The sequence below is a fragment of the Paramormyrops kingsleyae genome, chromosome 3 (assembly GCF_048594095.1).
Source record: "Paramormyrops kingsleyae isolate MSU_618 chromosome 3, PKINGS_0.4, whole genome shotgun sequence".
Lineage (NCBI taxonomy): Eukaryota > Metazoa > Chordata > Actinopteri > Osteoglossiformes > Mormyridae > Paramormyrops > Paramormyrops kingsleyae.
Genome location: NC_132799.1, coordinates 2486696 through 2504913, shown reverse-complemented (window position 1 = coordinate 2504913; position 18218 = coordinate 2486696). Strand labels below are relative to the sequence as shown.

At 51.0% G+C, this 18218-nt stretch overlaps 1 protein-coding gene across 2 annotated transcripts in view; it reads right to left on the bottom strand.

Moving 5' to 3' along the window:
* galnt2 (UDP-N-acetyl-alpha-D-galactosamine:polypeptide N-acetylgalactosaminyltransferase 2) overlaps window positions 1-18218 on the bottom strand; it is a 66190-nt gene that overhangs the window by 46483 nt on the left and 1489 nt on the right. The window lies entirely within an intron of this gene.

The following is an 18218-nucleotide window of genomic DNA, read 5'->3' as shown; positions in this document are numbered from 1 at the left end:
GAAAGTGTAACGACGATGATCGATGGTGAGCAACGCGCCACTGAGCCGAACCAAGCTGAATGCCTGATGTGCTTAAAGCTGAGAAACCCGTTCCTCCTCCTCTTTATTAATGTTTTCCATCCTTTGTCTCCGATACGCTTCCCAGAGCAATTCATCCATTGAATGGCTGCACCTTTGTCTGCTCATGCCAAGGTCTCTCACTTCTGACTGCTTCATAGTCAGAGATAAACTGGAACTCGTCCCCTGCTTCACCTCTGCCGTAAACGGACACCTGGGGAGCTGCGGGCAAACCCCTCAGAGTCCAGCCGTGTTGCTTCTAATTAAAGACGGGATCCAAAGCTTGTCAAGCCAAACGGGGGACGTGAGAATCTAGGCCACAGAGAATCTAACATACGGGTTCATAACTGCCTGCACGATCGGTCACCAGGTTCTCAGTTCCAGGCTCGTCAAGGCTGACAGGTTCTCAAGGGAAAGGAGGAATTCTGGGTATCGTACAAACTGTCGAAGTTACCTCAGGGGCTCCAGAAGCATTTACACAAATGCCCAGCCTGGCAGGGAACGACACGAGCCTAAAAGCAGTAGAAGGACAGACAGCATGACAAAACGACAGCCAGCGGGGTCTCAAACATGGCAGAGAGAAGCTGCAGAAGCCATTACCGCGCGCAGAAGACGGTGTTCCGAGTCCTAGTGGCTCTTATCTTATTCAACTTCTATCTGATAAGCGAAGCACCTTTCGTCACAGCAAGCCTCCTCCTGGAATTACAGCTTAGGAGTCCATATCTTCATCCACCACTAGCAGTTTAGATACAGCTCGACTAAACGGCCTGCAGTCTGCACTGTGTACTTCTACTGGGCAGAAAGGTGGCTTCCAGATTACGAGGCTCTTCAAACATCTCGTCTTATAGGACTCATTCATCTTGCTGACCTGGGTCTCTTTGGGCGGCACAACACTCAAACGTGGACGACTGCACTGAGAACAATGCAATTTAACAAATGATTAAAAAGTAAATGCTTAATTCAGGCGTTTATAGTTAAGCTTACCCACTCAGCATTTCTGAATATAACTCTGTGTGTATATTAGAGAGCTTCCAGGCGAAGCGATCAATAATTATTCATTAGTTGGATAGTGGGATGAGCACAGCTTGCACACTAAACCTGGCCTTTATAATTCAAGCTAACTAGGGCTGCGGCTCCCGGAACCTCAGCTGACAACCTTACAGAGATCCACTGTCCGGCAAGATCTTAGTGCAGGCGGGGGTCCAGGAGGCTGAAGAACCAGGGTGTGGCCCTCAAACCAACGGCAACTCACTGCGTGACCCACAAGACCTTCAAAAAAACCAAACCCACCATCCTGGGCGAGAAACGCCGACTGACAACTCTGTCGGAAAGACAAATTTAATCAGAGGCTGGACATGACAGCCCCGGAGAGGCTGGGTGAGCGACACAGAGCCCTGACAGGGAGTCGGGGCAGAAATGGCCAGCGGTGTGACAGTCCGACAGGCAGCGTCTCCACAGTCAGAGAGCACTGACGGTCACTGCCTCCCTGCTACGGCCGGTAACGGCTCCCTGAGGCTGGCAGGGCGCTTAACATCAGCCAGGAAAAAGGCAGGAAGAAAAAGGAGGATTCCAACTGAGGAGATGGAGGTGAGGGGAATTCATGGTCAGTGGTCGCCCGTCTTCTGGGGGGGGGGGGGGGGGGTGTCAGAAGGAGATATCAGCAGCTGACAGCTCCATGGGGAAAAAAAAGCACAGCAGAAGAGCCACCTGGCCAGCTTTAACGTGGCCCCCCCCCCCCCGAACTCCATCCTGGGAGCCAGCGAGGCGGGCGGACATGTGCGAGGACGCCGGGGGGGGGGCGGGTCACCATAAGGACAGAGTGTACATCTGCTCCTGAAAAACACTCGGCTTCGACAGCCTGTCAAGTCATGCTCGGGCAGCAGGGGGCGTGGTGGTCAAGGACAAGAATTCAAAATAGGATGAGAATGAAGCAGCTGGCTAGGTCAGCAGCCATCACCTAATGTCAAGGGGGGGGGCAGTGATGGATGGGGAGGGCGAGCAGCAGCTCATATTCTGCAGAATGAGCATTTCTGCTAAAGCCCAGAATCTGATTTCTCACACACACACACACACACACACACACACACACACACAGGTGTGCAATATCATCTTTGTGGGGACTCACTTCTTTGGGGAAAACTCTAATCCCAACATGATAACCCCTGCCCAGGGTTTTTGATTGCATCCACAGACCTGAAAAATGGTCCCCACAACGTCAAAAAGGTATTTATTACATTGTGGGGGACATTTGTATTAGGTGTAATACAACCCAATACAAACCTAATCCACACACACCCACACACCGAAATACTGTTTGATACACAGTTAATTTAGATTCTGGGGGGGGGGGGGGGAATGCGTAATTTTGTATAATTTTTTGTTGTACATGATTTGGCCATTTTGGCTCATTTGCATTTTGGCCATTTTGAACAGATCTGGTGTTGGTGTCCTAGAATTATTCATAATAATTAAAGAAGAAAAAACACGCAGCCCTATGAAAGGGGAGACAGAGTGACGGATAAACCCGGCCCGACCCGTGATCCCATTTCATTCTCGGGTTCAGATAAAAGAGCTCAGCAGCACTCGAGCAGCCAATCGGATGTCGCGGCCAATCGGAAGTTGCGGCCAATCGGATGTCGTGGCCTGCCCTGGCATCAGTGCCCTGAGCTGTTAGGGGAGCCGCATAACAGACTGCAGTGAGATACACTCAAGGTGCAGTTTGTGGAGAATTGCGGGGGCGGGGATTTACACCCCAGTGCCAGCAGGAGGAGGGGGTTCCGGGGTCCAGCCCCAGGTCACCCTGACGATGCAGGTTGCTAAGCGACTGCGGCACACATATGGACCACAGGACCTCAGCCCATGAGCCCATTAATTAACTCCCAACGCAAAGGGTGTCCATCTATGAGTCCCGGGGGAGCCGGTCCAATCCGGCACAATCCGGCACATCGTGTATCAGTTAAAAATTAACCACACAAGGTCACAGGAAGTTCCACCATATCATCGTTTACCAGAACCAGTACACAGTAACCAGATCCGTATGGATCTCAGAAATGAGAAATATATTAAAGTTTCTCTGGAAACAGGTGGGATTACAAGACAATGGCACTGTTCTGTCCGGCCAGAGAGGGCAGCTAGCAACCAGGTCCTCGGTTAGGGTCAGCGTGTGGCTGGGGGTCCTTCAGCAAGGCCCTTAACCCGTAAAAGGCGGAAAAACAATTTCCCCATGGGGATCAATAAAGTATTGATTATTATTATTATTATTATTATTATTAACTCGGACCAGAACCGAGCCAGTAACCTCTAACCACAGCAGCGCCGTCTTCGTGTTGACGAAATCTCCCACAATGCAAATCACCTCTGAGAATAACGGCTGCAGGCTGATGGGACTTTTCATCAGAGCCTTACTGGAAACCCGGAGGCTTTAAAAAGAAAATGGGAAAAATAAATAAAAATGAAAATCGGTCCGCTACTGAATGACTGCGGCATCAACTGCAGCAAAGAAAACTCAGCGCCATTGTGGAAGCTGCTTGCGGGGGGGGGGGGGGGCTGCCAGAGGCATGACAGGATCCAAATTAATGCAGCAGGGCGCCCCCTACCTGCCCCATCCTGCCATGGCATACACGACATGACCGCCATGTGGTGCTGGCATTAGGCATGAGGGGGCCTTGTAACCCAGACACTGACAGTGCTGGGGGGGGGGGGTCACCCCTTTGCCGTACAAGGAAAAGAACAATAAATGCAGGGAGTGATCTCCTCCGGAAGGAGCGCACGGACGAAAGGGTTCGAGGACAGACCTCCTCCAGAAGGGGCGCTCGGACGAAAGGGTCCAAGGACAGACCTCCTCCGGAAGGGGCGCACGGACGAAAGGGTCCGAGGACAGACCTCCTCCGGAAGGGGCGCACGGACGAAAGGGTCCGAGGACAGACCTCCTCCGGAAGGGGCGCACGGACGAAGCGGCTGAAGACATACCTCCTTCAGAAGATATGCGCTTAGGTTTAATTTTTTCTAATTTCCCAAGCATACAGTTGAAAAACAGCACTGCACCCCCACCAAAAGCCCAGGGTAGCTGATCAGTATGCGGCCACAAGCCCCTGACAGCAGGGAGTCTTTTTAAAATTCCAGCAGCCCCCGCAACTTGCCGAGCCTCTCATGGGTGCCCATGCCCTGGTCCGTTGCTCCCAGAATCCTCTGCTGTGCAGTCAGATTGGGCCCATCCTGACCAGGGGACGAGCAGCAAAGGCAGCGACTGGGGCTCTGCCTGGATGGCCGGAACCTCACACAGGTGGATCCTCATTCATTTTGCGAAATTCAATTTTTTTTGTAACTTTCCTGGAGGCAAAGAACCTTATTCCTGCTATACCTGGCAGGTGTGTGGTGTATAAATGGTGTGTGTGTGTGTGTGTGTGTGTGTGTGTCTGTGTGTGCCCACAATGTGATAAAACCTTCGATGTTCTGGGGAACATTTTTTGGGTTCCCATGGGGGGAAAACTCAATTTTATAAAAAATCCGTGACTGCAATCAAAAAACTAAAAATGTGTATGGCTGAGGCTAGACCTGGGTTAGGGTTAGGCCTGGGTTAGGGTTAGGCCTGGGTTAGGCTTGTCATTGCGCTTTCACAAGACCTGCAGAACTGAGCTGATTTCCTGATCCTGCGTTACCTGATCTGCATCACCTTTGAAAGAAAAAAGTTTTGACTGATTCACCCCAGGGTTCAAAAACACAGGTAATAAAAGTTGCCCCTCCCCCCTCCCCCACACCCCCCAAGGCATAAAACAAACTGGTAAAGGTGAATTACCCACAGAATGGATGCCGGCAGACATTCTGATTCATCTTATTTCCTTATGCCTGGCAAAAAAACAAGAAGTTAGAAATTATCATGCCCCTCATTTCAGAAGCAATTTTAAGAGTCACTAAAAGTGACGAAACTGCTCAGGTATCAGCACAGACGCCACCTGGAAGCCTGAAATCACGCTTCCTTCAGCTGTGGGTTGAGACAAAGGGGGCAGATTCGCCTTCAGACACGAGCGTCGTTTATCCAATGACATCATGCGATTTCTGTGTTTTTTATTTTTTACTCTTATGAATAGTTCAAAGTGCATGTATTTTCAGAGACCACAGCCTGAGGGTGTGATGTGGTTTCTTGGGATTCATGGACTATTATGGGATGCCACTAATCATTATACCTCCCAGCTTGGGGACATAAAAAAAAAGAAAGCTTTTCGATTATAAACCACAAGTAATAGAGGGAAGGTGTATATTCAGCTTTCCGAGCAGGGATCTCACTGCAGGCAGGACAGACGGCTTCCCGGCCTGCCCGTGTGAATCACCCCCGTCTCTAACGGCCGAAAGCAGGCCAGCGCCAACCCACTTAACTCCGTTTCACACCTGGCCTTTCATCCTGGATTGACATTCCAATCGCGGTGAGTCCGGCGGGCTGCTCCGGCGGCCCAGAGCAGGAAAGGAGGAGCGCAGAGGCCTCCGACGGCATCCGAACACCAGCCCCAGCCTGACATCCGCAGCGCTCGCATTTATTATTCATACGCATGTTGTTCTTTAGAAAGGGACGAGTTTGGATACCTGAGGCAGATAAAGCCCATTTGGTCAAGGTGCGGCTCTGCTTTCTGAATACAATGATGGATAATAAACAGGAAATGGGTGGGGGGGGGGGCACCGGGGAGAGGATCCCTGCGACCCTTTAGAGACCAGCAGGCTGGATGGTTGGATGTATGGGTGAGTGGATGGATACTAGGGGAAGGGGGGCTGCAGACTGGCAGACATCCAGCCCGACACAGAACCACAGCCAGGGCCACCGACACAGAACCACAGCCAGGGCCACCGACACAGAACCACAGCCAGGGCCACCGACACAGAACCACAGCCAGGGCCACCGACACAGAACCACAGCCAGGGCCACCGCACACCTGGGTCCTGCTGCGTGACGGACCCTCACCCGCCCCCACCTCCCCTTAGGCGAGTCAGCTGGTTGGCTGCTCCACCATCTCTTTTTGCTAGCAGGTCCGTTGCTGTGGAACCCCAGGCAGACTGGGGGGGGGGGGATTAAACCAGATGCTAACGCCCCCCCCCCCCTTTGGCGGAACGTGCTTCACACCCCAGCCGGATGATAATTACCCACTCCCTCAAGAGCGACTCCTACTGGTGACAAACACACAGCGCCTTTGTCTGCCACGTACCAAACCAACCGCTTTAAGAATGTAATACTCCACCCGTTTAACAGCATGCCATTGGACATGAAACACACCACAGGGCTTACACGGTTTACAACCAACATGACACTTGTTTTAGGACTTGTGTCAATAAATGCTCTTATGGCTGCTCTGAACTGTATGTTTCTTTGGATGAGAACAGCGGGGCCATGAATGATGTCCCAAACTTTCTCAGGATGGAAAAATGAGCAAAAATCCTGGACTAGTCCGCAGGGAAACCACATCGACTATAAGCAAACGACCCTCCTCAGGCTTTACCGCCCAGAACCTGCCCTGCGTTTCTCAGTCTGGCCTCGCAGGATCCCATACAAACGAGGTCTAAATTGTCCAAGCTGGCCGGCTTCCCCCCTCCCACGGAAAGCCATGAAGTTAGTTTAGCTGCAAGCCCCCCAGGCCGACACGCACAAGCAGAACATGTGACCAGTGACCTGGCTGTTAACCAGCGTTAGCCGGATTAGCTTGCCGTTAGTTAGCCTTCTCAGCACCGGCCTGCGAGTCCGACACAGCGCGCATCCCTGCCCCTCTATCGGCCTGTGATGGGCTGGGGGGGGGTCACCCCGAACCCAGCTCCGGGAGGGGGCCTCTGGAGACCACAGGGCAGAGAAAATCAGCCATAACCACATCACAGACCGAGGTGGGGGACGGGCAGAGAAGCAAAGCCCACATGGGGAGACAAAGCCAGTGCCAGATGGGGGTGTGTGTCGGGGGGGCCATATCATTTTAATAGCTATATACATACAGTGACATCATAAGAATGCCCAGAATAAGTCTTTTTAAAAACATCACAATCGACCTTCACAGAAGATTAGTACCATCGGTTTGACAACCATGCGACATAATCAAACAATAACTGGGTCCAAACTTGGACGGCTTTCACTCATTAGGGTGAGAGGTCTGCTGTGGGTGTGGTGCAGACCACGTCATTGCAGTTTGGACCCAGATACTGTTTATAGGAATATATTTTCCATAGAAACAGGGAAGTAGAAATATCGACCAGCATTTTGGATCTTGGTAACGGGCTTTTCCCCATACAGCACAAGCAGGGTGATTTGTGGGCATCACTAATAGAAACAAGTATCTCTATAAGGATGGAATCCGAGGAACTTACACCCCCTCCCCCCGGCTGATCACGAGTGACAGCATTACTAGGCTGAAAATGTAATCACTATTGTAGGAAACCGTGCACCTTACATTTTACATGTTATTTAATTAGCAGACAGTTCTACCCAAAGCAAGGTCAGACAGGACCTAGAGGGATGGGGACCCGACGGCGACATCACTCTGTCGCTCCCGGGATTTGAACCGGCAACCTGACAGGCGTCGCATCCTGAAGGGGGGCTGCAGCTCGGGGGGGACCAGGAGGGTCACGCCTGCCCCCCCCCCCCCCGGGGTGAGTTCACGCTGGACCACGACGGCGCTCTTTCTGTTGTGACCCACAAGACGGCAGGCACACCTGGGCGAGTCTCGCTGCTGAAAGCGGCACACAGACCCCAAAATAAGACTCTACAGTGCAGCAGTGCATCAGCAGCGGGGAATCTGGGGCAGGAGCAGCGAACTGGGGGGGCATAAAACCAGTGTTTATTCATGAGGCTGTGATGTGTGCTTCACACCCAAGACAGCCATGTCAATAGTGGGCAAAGACTCACCCGATTAAGCAGTACATGCGGACATGTGGTCTGCGAGCCTCACGAACACTCACACCCTGTCCCCCTGTCCCCCCCCCCCCCCCAACACTATGACGGGAGAAGGTCTCCAGCAATAAGTGAGCATCTGGTGAATCGCGGAATCGGAATTCCTCACCTTGCCGATTACCATGGCAACGCGTGCAGCGATGACATCACGTGTACGGTCAGGAGCCGGGGGAGTGGACACACCCCGACAAGCTTCCGCACAGGCCAGCCGCGAGCTCAACGCGGAGCAGCAAGGGACAAGTTCACAGGGCGAGACGGACACAGACAGGGAACGGTGCTCTGCATGTTGCGGTGTTCAGCGGGTTTCCTTCACGTCGAGGCGATGGGCACCGCGGCAACCGAAAGGGTCGCATGCGGAACCCGAAGGAACTTCCCAACTGCCAGTGTATGAAGAACGTCCGCTGCCCTGGAGGCAAATCACCCGACTTTCCACAAGCTGAGAATTCTGTGCTTTTCTCTCCATCACTGACAGAGTAACACTTTCTGCACTATAGAGCTCTCCCTCCATCCATCATTCTTAAAAAAAGAAGAAAAACAAAAACATCCGGCAAGACAGAGTGAACATACACACCACTTAGAGACTAATCCCTAATCGCCTATAACTGTCATGGTGCCTGGCTATATCAATCCCACAATGCAACACTACCCAAAGAGGGTATTCTGCCACCTCCATAGGATTTTTTTTTTTTAAACTGATGCCCCTCCAACTTTTCTGTGTGTTGCTCTCAGGACAAACTAAGAGGGATTATTAACAATGGGAAGGAGAGACTGAGAGTGAGAGACAGAGAGAGAGAGAGAGAGAGAGAGAGACAGAGAGAGAGAGAGAGAGAGAGACAGAGAGAGAGAGAGAGACCGAGAGAGAGAGAGAGTGAAAGGGAACAGCGAGATACAGCAAGAGAGAGAGACCTCAAAAGAGACGAGAGAGAGACAGCGAGACAGAGAGAGAAAGACAGAGAGACCACAAGAGACTGCAAGAGAGACAGACACAGTGAAAGAGAGACAGAACCCTGTCACACACACAGTGCTTGGTCCAGAATCCAAGCCAGTCATCAGGGTACCAGAAGGGCGTGGGGAACACAATCAGGGCGATGAGATGGACGTTGGGTCCTTGTCCCTGTAATGGTCCAGCCCACTTATGCATACAGACCATCTCGGAGGACCAGAACCCTGCCTGGCCGGCCTCCCCCCGCATCTCCTCTGAGGGAAAAGCAGAAACAGATGCTGAGGGAGGCGGTTATGACAACATTATTTGAAATATTTCCACATAAATCCTTCAAACGACTTCCCTTATCTCGTCTTTATCACTTCCACAATGCAAGCGGCCGTGCAGATTGCAGAACAACTGCGTTATTCCACTAAGCCAAGCGCACATCTGCTCTGCACTGGCATTAAACATCTGACAGAACCCACTCAGACTGCTTTTAAAGGCAAGGCTTATTCTCAACCATCATTTTCTTGTACAAAAAGTTCGCTAATTAAGCTTTCAGTTCATACCAAAAGTTCATTTCGACATATTCTCTCTGGTAAGAGCTTCAAAGGAGTTTTAGTCTGTGACGCGAGTAAATGAAAGGTTTTAAGTACCACAGCGTTCTGAGCAAAAAGCATTAAGCTTCCGAACAAAGCAGACTCCACACAAACAAAACCATCTTCATGGGCTTACAGGCGGAAAACAATTAGGAAATATTTTTAATCTTCAATGAATTATTCTGCAGCGTTTGAGGCATGAGACCAAATGCACCCAAAGTTAAAGCAGCAGCTTCAATTAGTTATTACAACTGTTTCCGGCAGATTACGATATAACGCAAATGCATTTTGACACAGCTCAATAGCACTACCTGCAACTGCAATTATCCTGCGTAATTAGGGTTGTTTATCAATTACTGTTCATTTGTATCTGTAATTACAGGTTGAATTTTATCCAAGGCAGAGGTAGCAGAACCGGAAAGGGCGACACTACATCCCTCTGCTAAAAAGGCTGTATTAGTCGTGGTCACTCAGCACCATGGAAACATCCGGAACCATCCCCAGACAGCAATGGAAAAAACGCAGCTTTAGGGAAGATGAGTTCAGTCACATTACACAGCCAGGCCTGAGGTGGAGTGCTTGGTGGGCTAAACACGCCGCATAATCCTGCCTAATCTGAATTGGTATTTCTGGTATATTTACAATTAGTTCTAAGCAGCTAAGAATAATTACTGCTGCTATTACAGACATAATCAGCAACGGGACACTTTATTTGAAATGCTGTACAAAATTAAAGATCCATAAATATCAAAGATGCATTTCAGGAATGATATGTCCCCCATCCTAACAAGGCAACTGTGTCATAGGGGAGTATATGGCAGGGGGGGGGCAGTTATGCACTTTGCATATGGAAAGGGGAAAGCTTATACGATGTCATCTCCTGTCACCGGGGTGGGGGTCGGGCAGGAGCATAGCTCCATTAATGAATAATTTAAAGTTTTTTTGTTAATGGATGACAAGGACCCTTTGATGTTGGAGCTGCTGGGCATCAGGGATGGTGGGGGCCACTGTCTGCGTCTTAGGGGGTGGGGAGGCTGTGTGGGTATGGTAGCTCCCACACTCTTAATGACAGACCCGCACACATGGGCCGCTAACATTAAACCCTGCGTCTGATGGCAGTGATCTGCTAGATGCAGTCCGTCAGAGAGCAGCCGGCCACGTTCAGGGGATCAGACTGTAAGATGGACCTACAATCCGGCGAAAGTGGATCGGCAGATCCGGAAATTCAGACAAAAACCAGACAACGTGTCAGGAATCGCAAAACAAGCAGAGACTAAACACAGCCAAGGCGATATCAACTCTATAATCAAGTCTTATGAGGCCGATTAAGGTTTTGCATTAGAATGATCAGAGTCTCTGATCAATGCCCAGTTTCAGCTCGTTTCCAAATGATGTCTCCATGAAAGGGAATAATAGCACCACTGCATGATGAAAGGGCAAAAAACATTAATCGTATCAATTATTACTTTCCACATGGAGGGAAAAAACTTGTAATAACTGGTTTGTTCAGCCATTCGCGGATTCATGCGAGCGTCCCGATTGGGCTGCGTCTGGATGTCATATAGTCCATTGCAGCAGAAATGCAGCGAAGGTGTCACAACCTGCTTCACAGGAGCCTCCAGCGCAGCGAGCAGGGATGGCTGGACTGGTGCCAGAATGCGGGGTGGAACTCAGACGCGTCCTCTGACACATCGATAGCGGCTCGCCCAAATATAAAACAAAACATAAAAATAAACTCGCAACACAGGCTCTCGGGAGACGAGGGTAAGATTGCAGTGTGATGACAGTCATCGTCAAAGAGGCTAGCTGTGAGCTCCGATTACAACACCAGACTCGGTGGGGGGGGGGGGGGGGGGTCATTCCTTCACAGCTGGAGGAAGGAACCCCAAATGAGCAGAAGAGAAGAGCACATGTGGCTGAAGCCTTCCAAGATCCCACAGAAACAGACCCCTTTGTCATATGGGGCTGGGAGGGCTTTCCCATTCACTCCCTATCCCTCCGATTTGCCGAATCAGTTCGGGTTCCATGTTGCATCACGGGCGGGTTGCCCCTGTCTGGCGACAGCACTCATCAGGACCCAACAACGTGGCTCATTAATGGAGCAGGAAAGATAAGCTTATCGGGGGGGGGGGGGTTCCATTTCTGAAGGTTCACAGGGGCAGGATGGAGATCCGGTCAACCAAGACGACATTCAAAGAAAAGGCAGGAATCGTTTTTATGGAGAAATAAGACAAAATACAGAGTTAGTTACCGGTGAAGGAGGCGTGGAGGATAACAGTGCAAACAGCCAAAGCTGCCAATCTCTGGCAGTCACACCAAACAACAACCTGCGTCCCTAATTCACAGACATCAATACATCACATACAGTCTCACCTCAGTACCAGCACAGCAACACACAGACAGTTGCAAGTGGCGACCCAGTTTGGGAACAACAAAGCAGACGATTCATTCCAGGAGGGGTGGAAATCCTGGGCACCCATGGCATTGGTGATCCTTATGACCTTCAGAGGATTGTGGTGTTAAGATTCCCAAAAGAAATGGAAGAACGGAAGAACGGCCCGGAGCAACGTAGCCTCACGAGGCGGACATTATCTGCAACATTCAGGCTGGTGATGCAGGGATTTAAAAGGGATGCATGTTACTGCTTAGCGAGAGACAGTCGCGGAATTCGAGATCCCGCACCCAGGTGCGCCTACTAAGCCTCTCACATGGACTGCGGATCAAGCAGGCCAGGATGAGTGAGGAATCCCCAAGAAGCCTCGATGTTGCCCATAGTGCCCCAGCAGACACAGCGGAAAGAAGCATTTAAATGGTTTGGCTGGTATATTAAACACAGCATAGGCTGATGAACTGTTTCAGCTAAGGAATGGTTAAGACTCCAAGGTTTTTAAAAAACTGCATTTGCACTCAGCAGAGCTAAATAACCAGGGGCAGCAAACACTATTTGGGGTTTTTCCGGAAAATTCTCTGCCGTTTTTCACGCTCGCATTCTCCATCCAGGTGCCCTCCAGCCTGGAGGACTCTGGTCTTATTTGCAAAATGTCCGACACGTGTTTGAATGTAACGTGGATGGGATTGCCCTGCAGGGCCACAGACGGATCCCATCCATCAAGCCGAACGTCGCTGCCGATACCAGCCACCAACTCAGCTCTGTGGGACCTTGACCTATAATCACTATAATGTTCGCAGACATGGGACTGAAAAACCCAGTGTGCACCATTCAAAGCCTGCACAGGAATGGATAACGAACACTCTGCTTTCTCAGCGTGCATCACTCACACTGTACATTTAAAGAGCGTTTACACTGCAGCGGGGTCATGTTCCAAATACCTATCGAGGCATTTTCAGGTGGACTTCAGGGTGCCAGTGCTTACAGTGCAAGAGGTACTTGAGACCTGGACCCATCCCAAAAACACCAAACCAGAAAAAGGTCTCAACTGGCAGAAGTGAAAGAACGGTAAAAGTAGAACTGGGAATCTCCTCAACGTTGAAAGGATCACATAGGCATGAAGGTCCGAAATGGGCACACGCCATGGATTTTGTTCCAAAGCCTGTCAGAAGAATGTGTCACATCAAGCTATTAAATCAACATGACCCCAAGTTTTAACAGCCTCTTGAAAAGCATGACGGCGTGATGATGTCAACTGTGACATCACCAAACATATCGGATTCATGAATTCCAGACACATCTGTCCAAAGATGTAAACATTGCCAGTTCCAGCACATTATTGGCTTAACCGCGTCCTGCCCCTCCCGCAAGGTATCGTCGTCGGGGCATGCACATCCGCAGACTGCGCCACCGCATGTAACGCGCATCGCAAGATTTACCTGGTCTGGGGAGACGCGGCAGCAGGGCCTGATCTGCCCATCCCCAGTAATCCAGCGAGTCTCCCCCCCCCATCCATCACGGTTACGTATACAGCACCCCAAACGGGCCCTGGGTAGCCCATGTTCAGAGGACCGGCAGATCGGGGCACCTCGCCTTGCCGCCGACACAGAGTAAACACTGCATCAGACGTCCACTGCCGGGCAACTGAGACGCAAAGCCAAACGGAACACGCTGGAAGGCAGGACAGTCTGACTGAGCGGCTGATTACAATGCAGGCTGTATTTCCACTGGAAAAGCCCAGGCGGCAGAGAAAATTACAGGCCCTACAGAGACCGGTGCTGGCTATTCATCTAATAGCAGCGGTGGAGCAATCCTCAGCAGCAGCCCGACAAATATAAAAGGGGGGGGGGGGGGTCTCACACTCTCTCTCTCTCTCTCTCTCTCACACACACACACACACACACACACACACACACCACCTCGATAATCCATGCCATTTTCCCAAATTTTAACTAAAGACCATCTACCAAGACTAACACTGCAAATGACCACATGCATATTAAAGATCACCCCCCACCCGCCCAAAGCGTACTACAGAAACAGGCCAGTCGGCACACACACCAGCAGAGCTGCAGGCCAGTCGGCACACACACCAGCAGTGCTGCAGGCCAGTCGGCACACACACCAGCAGAGCTGCAGGCCAGTCGGCACACACACCAGCAGAGCTGCAGGCCAGTCGGCACACACACCAGCAGAGCTGCAGGCCAGTCGGCACACACACCAGCAGAGCTGCAGGCCAGTCGGCACACACACCAGCAGAGCTGCAGGCCACGGCGGCTCACGAAACACAGGCGGGGAAGTGGAGCACAGCACGGGGCAGCGGCATCAGCGGTAAGCCAGACGCCAGACTTTAATGTCCTACAAACACACGTGGCTCTTAGGGCGTCAAGGGGGGAAATGACCTTCACACATCTGAACACTGACACACACGTGGCGGATTTTCTCACTTCTCCTTATCGAGATAAGCAAACGATTCCAGACACCCTTAGTGTTCCTGAGGCCATTTGTTTATCTGAGGTAAGCAATACACGCCGAGTAATGAGTCCCGGCACGGCTGCGGGTCGCGTCCCGCCAGCGTACCGCCGAGGTGCTGAACCCCGGCCTGAGAAAGTCCCCAGTGCGCCCCCAGGGTTTGGGGGAGGGGGGGTAGAGTAGTCTAGCTGTGTGTGATGACTTTGTTAGAAAGAGGGACATTTTTCAAAGCGCTGCTTCCCTCTGAAAGTCTCCAGCCAAAGTAATACTGGTATTCATCACCGTGGGCAGCAGCAGCGCAGGCCAGTGCGTGCGGCGGCCTTAACTGTGCTCCATGTAAAAGTGAAGACCAATCCAGAACTGCACCCCGAGGAGGAGGGCGGAGCCTGTGGGATACCAGCGCAGCATTGGCCCATCCACAGGGAAGCGGGGGGGAGGGGGCACTTTTGGCCACGCCTTCTGCAAGCGTTTGCACATTTTCATTCGTCTGAAGGGTCTGAGTCAGGGTAGCGGCTGAATTGTCTCTTCTGCCACCCACAGGCCAGACTGGGCGTCTAAGCTCATGGGAACCATCCCGGCAAGAGCCTGACAAACAAAAAGTGGAACTTTTTAAAAAAAAATTCCCCCCAAACAAGGACTCTCAGCGATGGTGTTAATCTTCTCACAGCAATGTTTTAAAACAGGACACTGCGAAATTAAAACCAAACCTCTGAGCAGCAGTGTGTTCTGGGACAGATTTCGACCCGAGGAAACCCAGCTGTTTTAGCGACAGTGTCTGGTGCTGACAGCCTTTGGAGAGACGCTCTCAGAGGCCTCCTGCACCGAGGGGCACCTAATTACCCCAAGAGCAGCCGGGCCTGACAGCAGCGGAGGACAAAACGGAAGAGCAGTAAAAATTAGACCTATAGCAGTGATACTTCATTTTTCCTGAAGAAGTTTGCAGGTACACAGTAGCTGAACATACATAAAAGATTTAGATATTAATAAACAGTAACAATAAAAAGTAACCGTGCAAAGAATGAAGGGAGCAAGCTTCTCTCTCCCTAAACTCCACCTTGAAGGTTGCAGCCCGTTCAGCAGACATCTCTCCACCTCATTCCCCAAATCTCCCGGCACGCAACTCCTCACCCTTCAGACCACGGGGACATGCATCGCGGCACCCAGCGAAAACAAAGCGGACAAGCACCGATCTGCACGGAAGACGAGGGGGAGACCCAAGGGACCGGGGCCCTTAAAGACCCCTTAAACATTTTTATTAGGGCACATAAAGGATGAAGGTAGGAGGAGGAGCAGCAAGGGCGAGGTGTTCTCCACATGGCGTGGGGGAGCAGGTCCGGCCCGGCCCGCGGGCAAAGCCAGGCCAGCGCTTAAACGGTGCCGAGTTAATCATGCGACATCAAAAGAAGCCACAATTCACCTCTACACAAGACATCTTTCGGAACACGCTAAACATCACAGCACGCAGGTAAGACTTTATGGCCCTCTGACATCAGATACCTCAGTTTTGACGCGACAATGAGCCCGTCTTGAGGCGCACCCCCTAGGACACACGTACCTGGGCGCAAACACAGTCAGCGGCCTCAGATTACCCCCCCACGTCTGCCTCCTCGCTACGCCATCTCTCAGGATGCATCACTTGACACTCCAGCTAACTGCCAGCCTGAATTTACATCACGGCCGTTGTTGAGCTCCCCTCTCAGAGTGACTGTTACTGACCAGCGCAACCTCACGAGTCGCATAATTCACACCATAAGCACCTTCCTCCTATGTCCCATATGCGGCTGACATCACCAAACCCAAGTTTGGTTTCCATTGCCATTCCAACTCACTATTTTCCAGTCAAAGGTGCGACTCATTTTGTGGTTTGGATTCATGCAGCTACATCATTCCTCATGAAAAAAAGGCAAAAAGAGTTCAACTCTCCCCAGAATGACTGGTAATTAGCCTCCCCGAATGGAAAAATGGAGCCTTCGGGACGATGTTTAAATAATCGACCAGAAAAGGCAGAACGAAGAAACAGATGGGTGTCCCGTTGGATGAAACAGCACAATGTCTGCGGCAGCTGCAGGACCCACGTCTGGCAGCGCCGAGCCCGCTGCAGCTTGGGACTCGCCCCAAACCCTTCACCAGGCACACGTGCTTGGCCAAAACTGAGCTATCGAGAGGAACCCGCAGACGTCTGAAATGAGCTCAGCTACATTTTTATTTATTTGGCACACACTTTTATCCGAAGCAGCGTACATTCTTGAAATAAAGCATGGTGTGGCCCTGGAGCAATTGGGGCCCAATGGTAAAGATCACAAATACCACCAATGGGATTAGAACCAGCAACGTTCTGATCAGAGGCAAATTGTCCTAACCTACTGAGCCATTATGGGAAATTTGGCAAGAAGCACAATTCAGGCCTTCAGACTGGATCAGCCTGATGGTGCCACAGCGACAGTCATATCTAGTCAACTTTTTGGGACTCCGCCATCGAGGGACACTTTTGGTCCTCTGCATCTGACAAAGGTCACACTTCCACGGCAAGTGACACCAGTCCTGAAACATTTCCTCCTTGCGAATCACCTCTCTGACCACTTCTCCTTGTCAGAAAGTTACATTTTAAAAGCATCCCTTCAGACGGAAGGCAGCGAGCTAAAGCACGGCATCAGGAGCGGTGACAGGGACCATGACAGAACCAGGACCATGACCGTGCAGAGAGACAGGGGCCTCCGGTGTGCGCACAAGTGCCAAGTGACTCCCTGGGGGTGTCGGAGTGTCACTCTTTACACTCTGCTCCAGCTTTTAATACCTTTGTCAAACGAATTATTTGGAAAGCAAGTACTGCTGCCTGCTCTCCCAGCCATAAAAGACACTAATTTCAACACCTTCCCTAAACCTGCAGGAAGACCACAGAAAAGAATTTATAGACACCCCCTCCCCTCAAAAAAAAACGTCCCACAACAGAGACGACTTCTCTCCAACCCAACCTCCAGATGAAAAAACGATGCCGGCGGCTGGGTCGCAAGTTGCCGTTTCACATTCCTCCGACAATGGCTGTGGGCTCGGGGCCGGAGACGAGGAACAGGCAGCGGTAACTAATACTTGATAAATGCCTTAAGTGCATGAAGTCTGCGGCCCCCAAAGGCGCGGAGCGGGAGCTCAGCCTGTCCGGCATCACCAAGGCAGGATGTGGTGCAAGCCTGAAACTTCTAAATGACCGAAGAAGACACAAGGAACTCTGCATAACACGGAAGGGGCAACGTTATAAACGGCAACCACGACGGCCAGAAACTAAATGCTAAACCCCGATCATTTCACTGTTTCAGTCTCCCTGATAAATTTGCCTTTTCCATCGCTCACGTAAAGCGATACACTACAAGTAACTGAACCCCAATGCATAAATAAAACAAGACTAACCCACATAAGGCGAGTTGCAGGGATGAAAAACTTGAGACCATTATGATGGGCAATACGGGTTTCAAGGACTAAAACGGCTCCTAGAGCGAGGGGGGCTGGGTACAGCTCCGTATGACGGCCAGCTAAAAAACAGGCGCAGGCTATTTAGTACAATTTCACGGCACTCGTGTGTTCATATGGAAACAGGTTTGGCTTAAATCAATTATTAAAAGTCGTTGATATTTTTAATGAAATCAGAAGCAATGTACCCTTTACTTTAAAATTCTCAGTGATGGACTATTACCACAAACCCGTCTGCAACTAAGAGAAAGCCACTGTCCAAAGTACACGGAGGCTTACGGAGCCTGGCACCGGCAGAGCCAAAGACATACGGCAACCGCGGTGGCAGTTAGATGATATGAGCAGGGACGTGTCGCATGGGGCTACTATAACACAAAATGATAATAAACAAACAGAGAC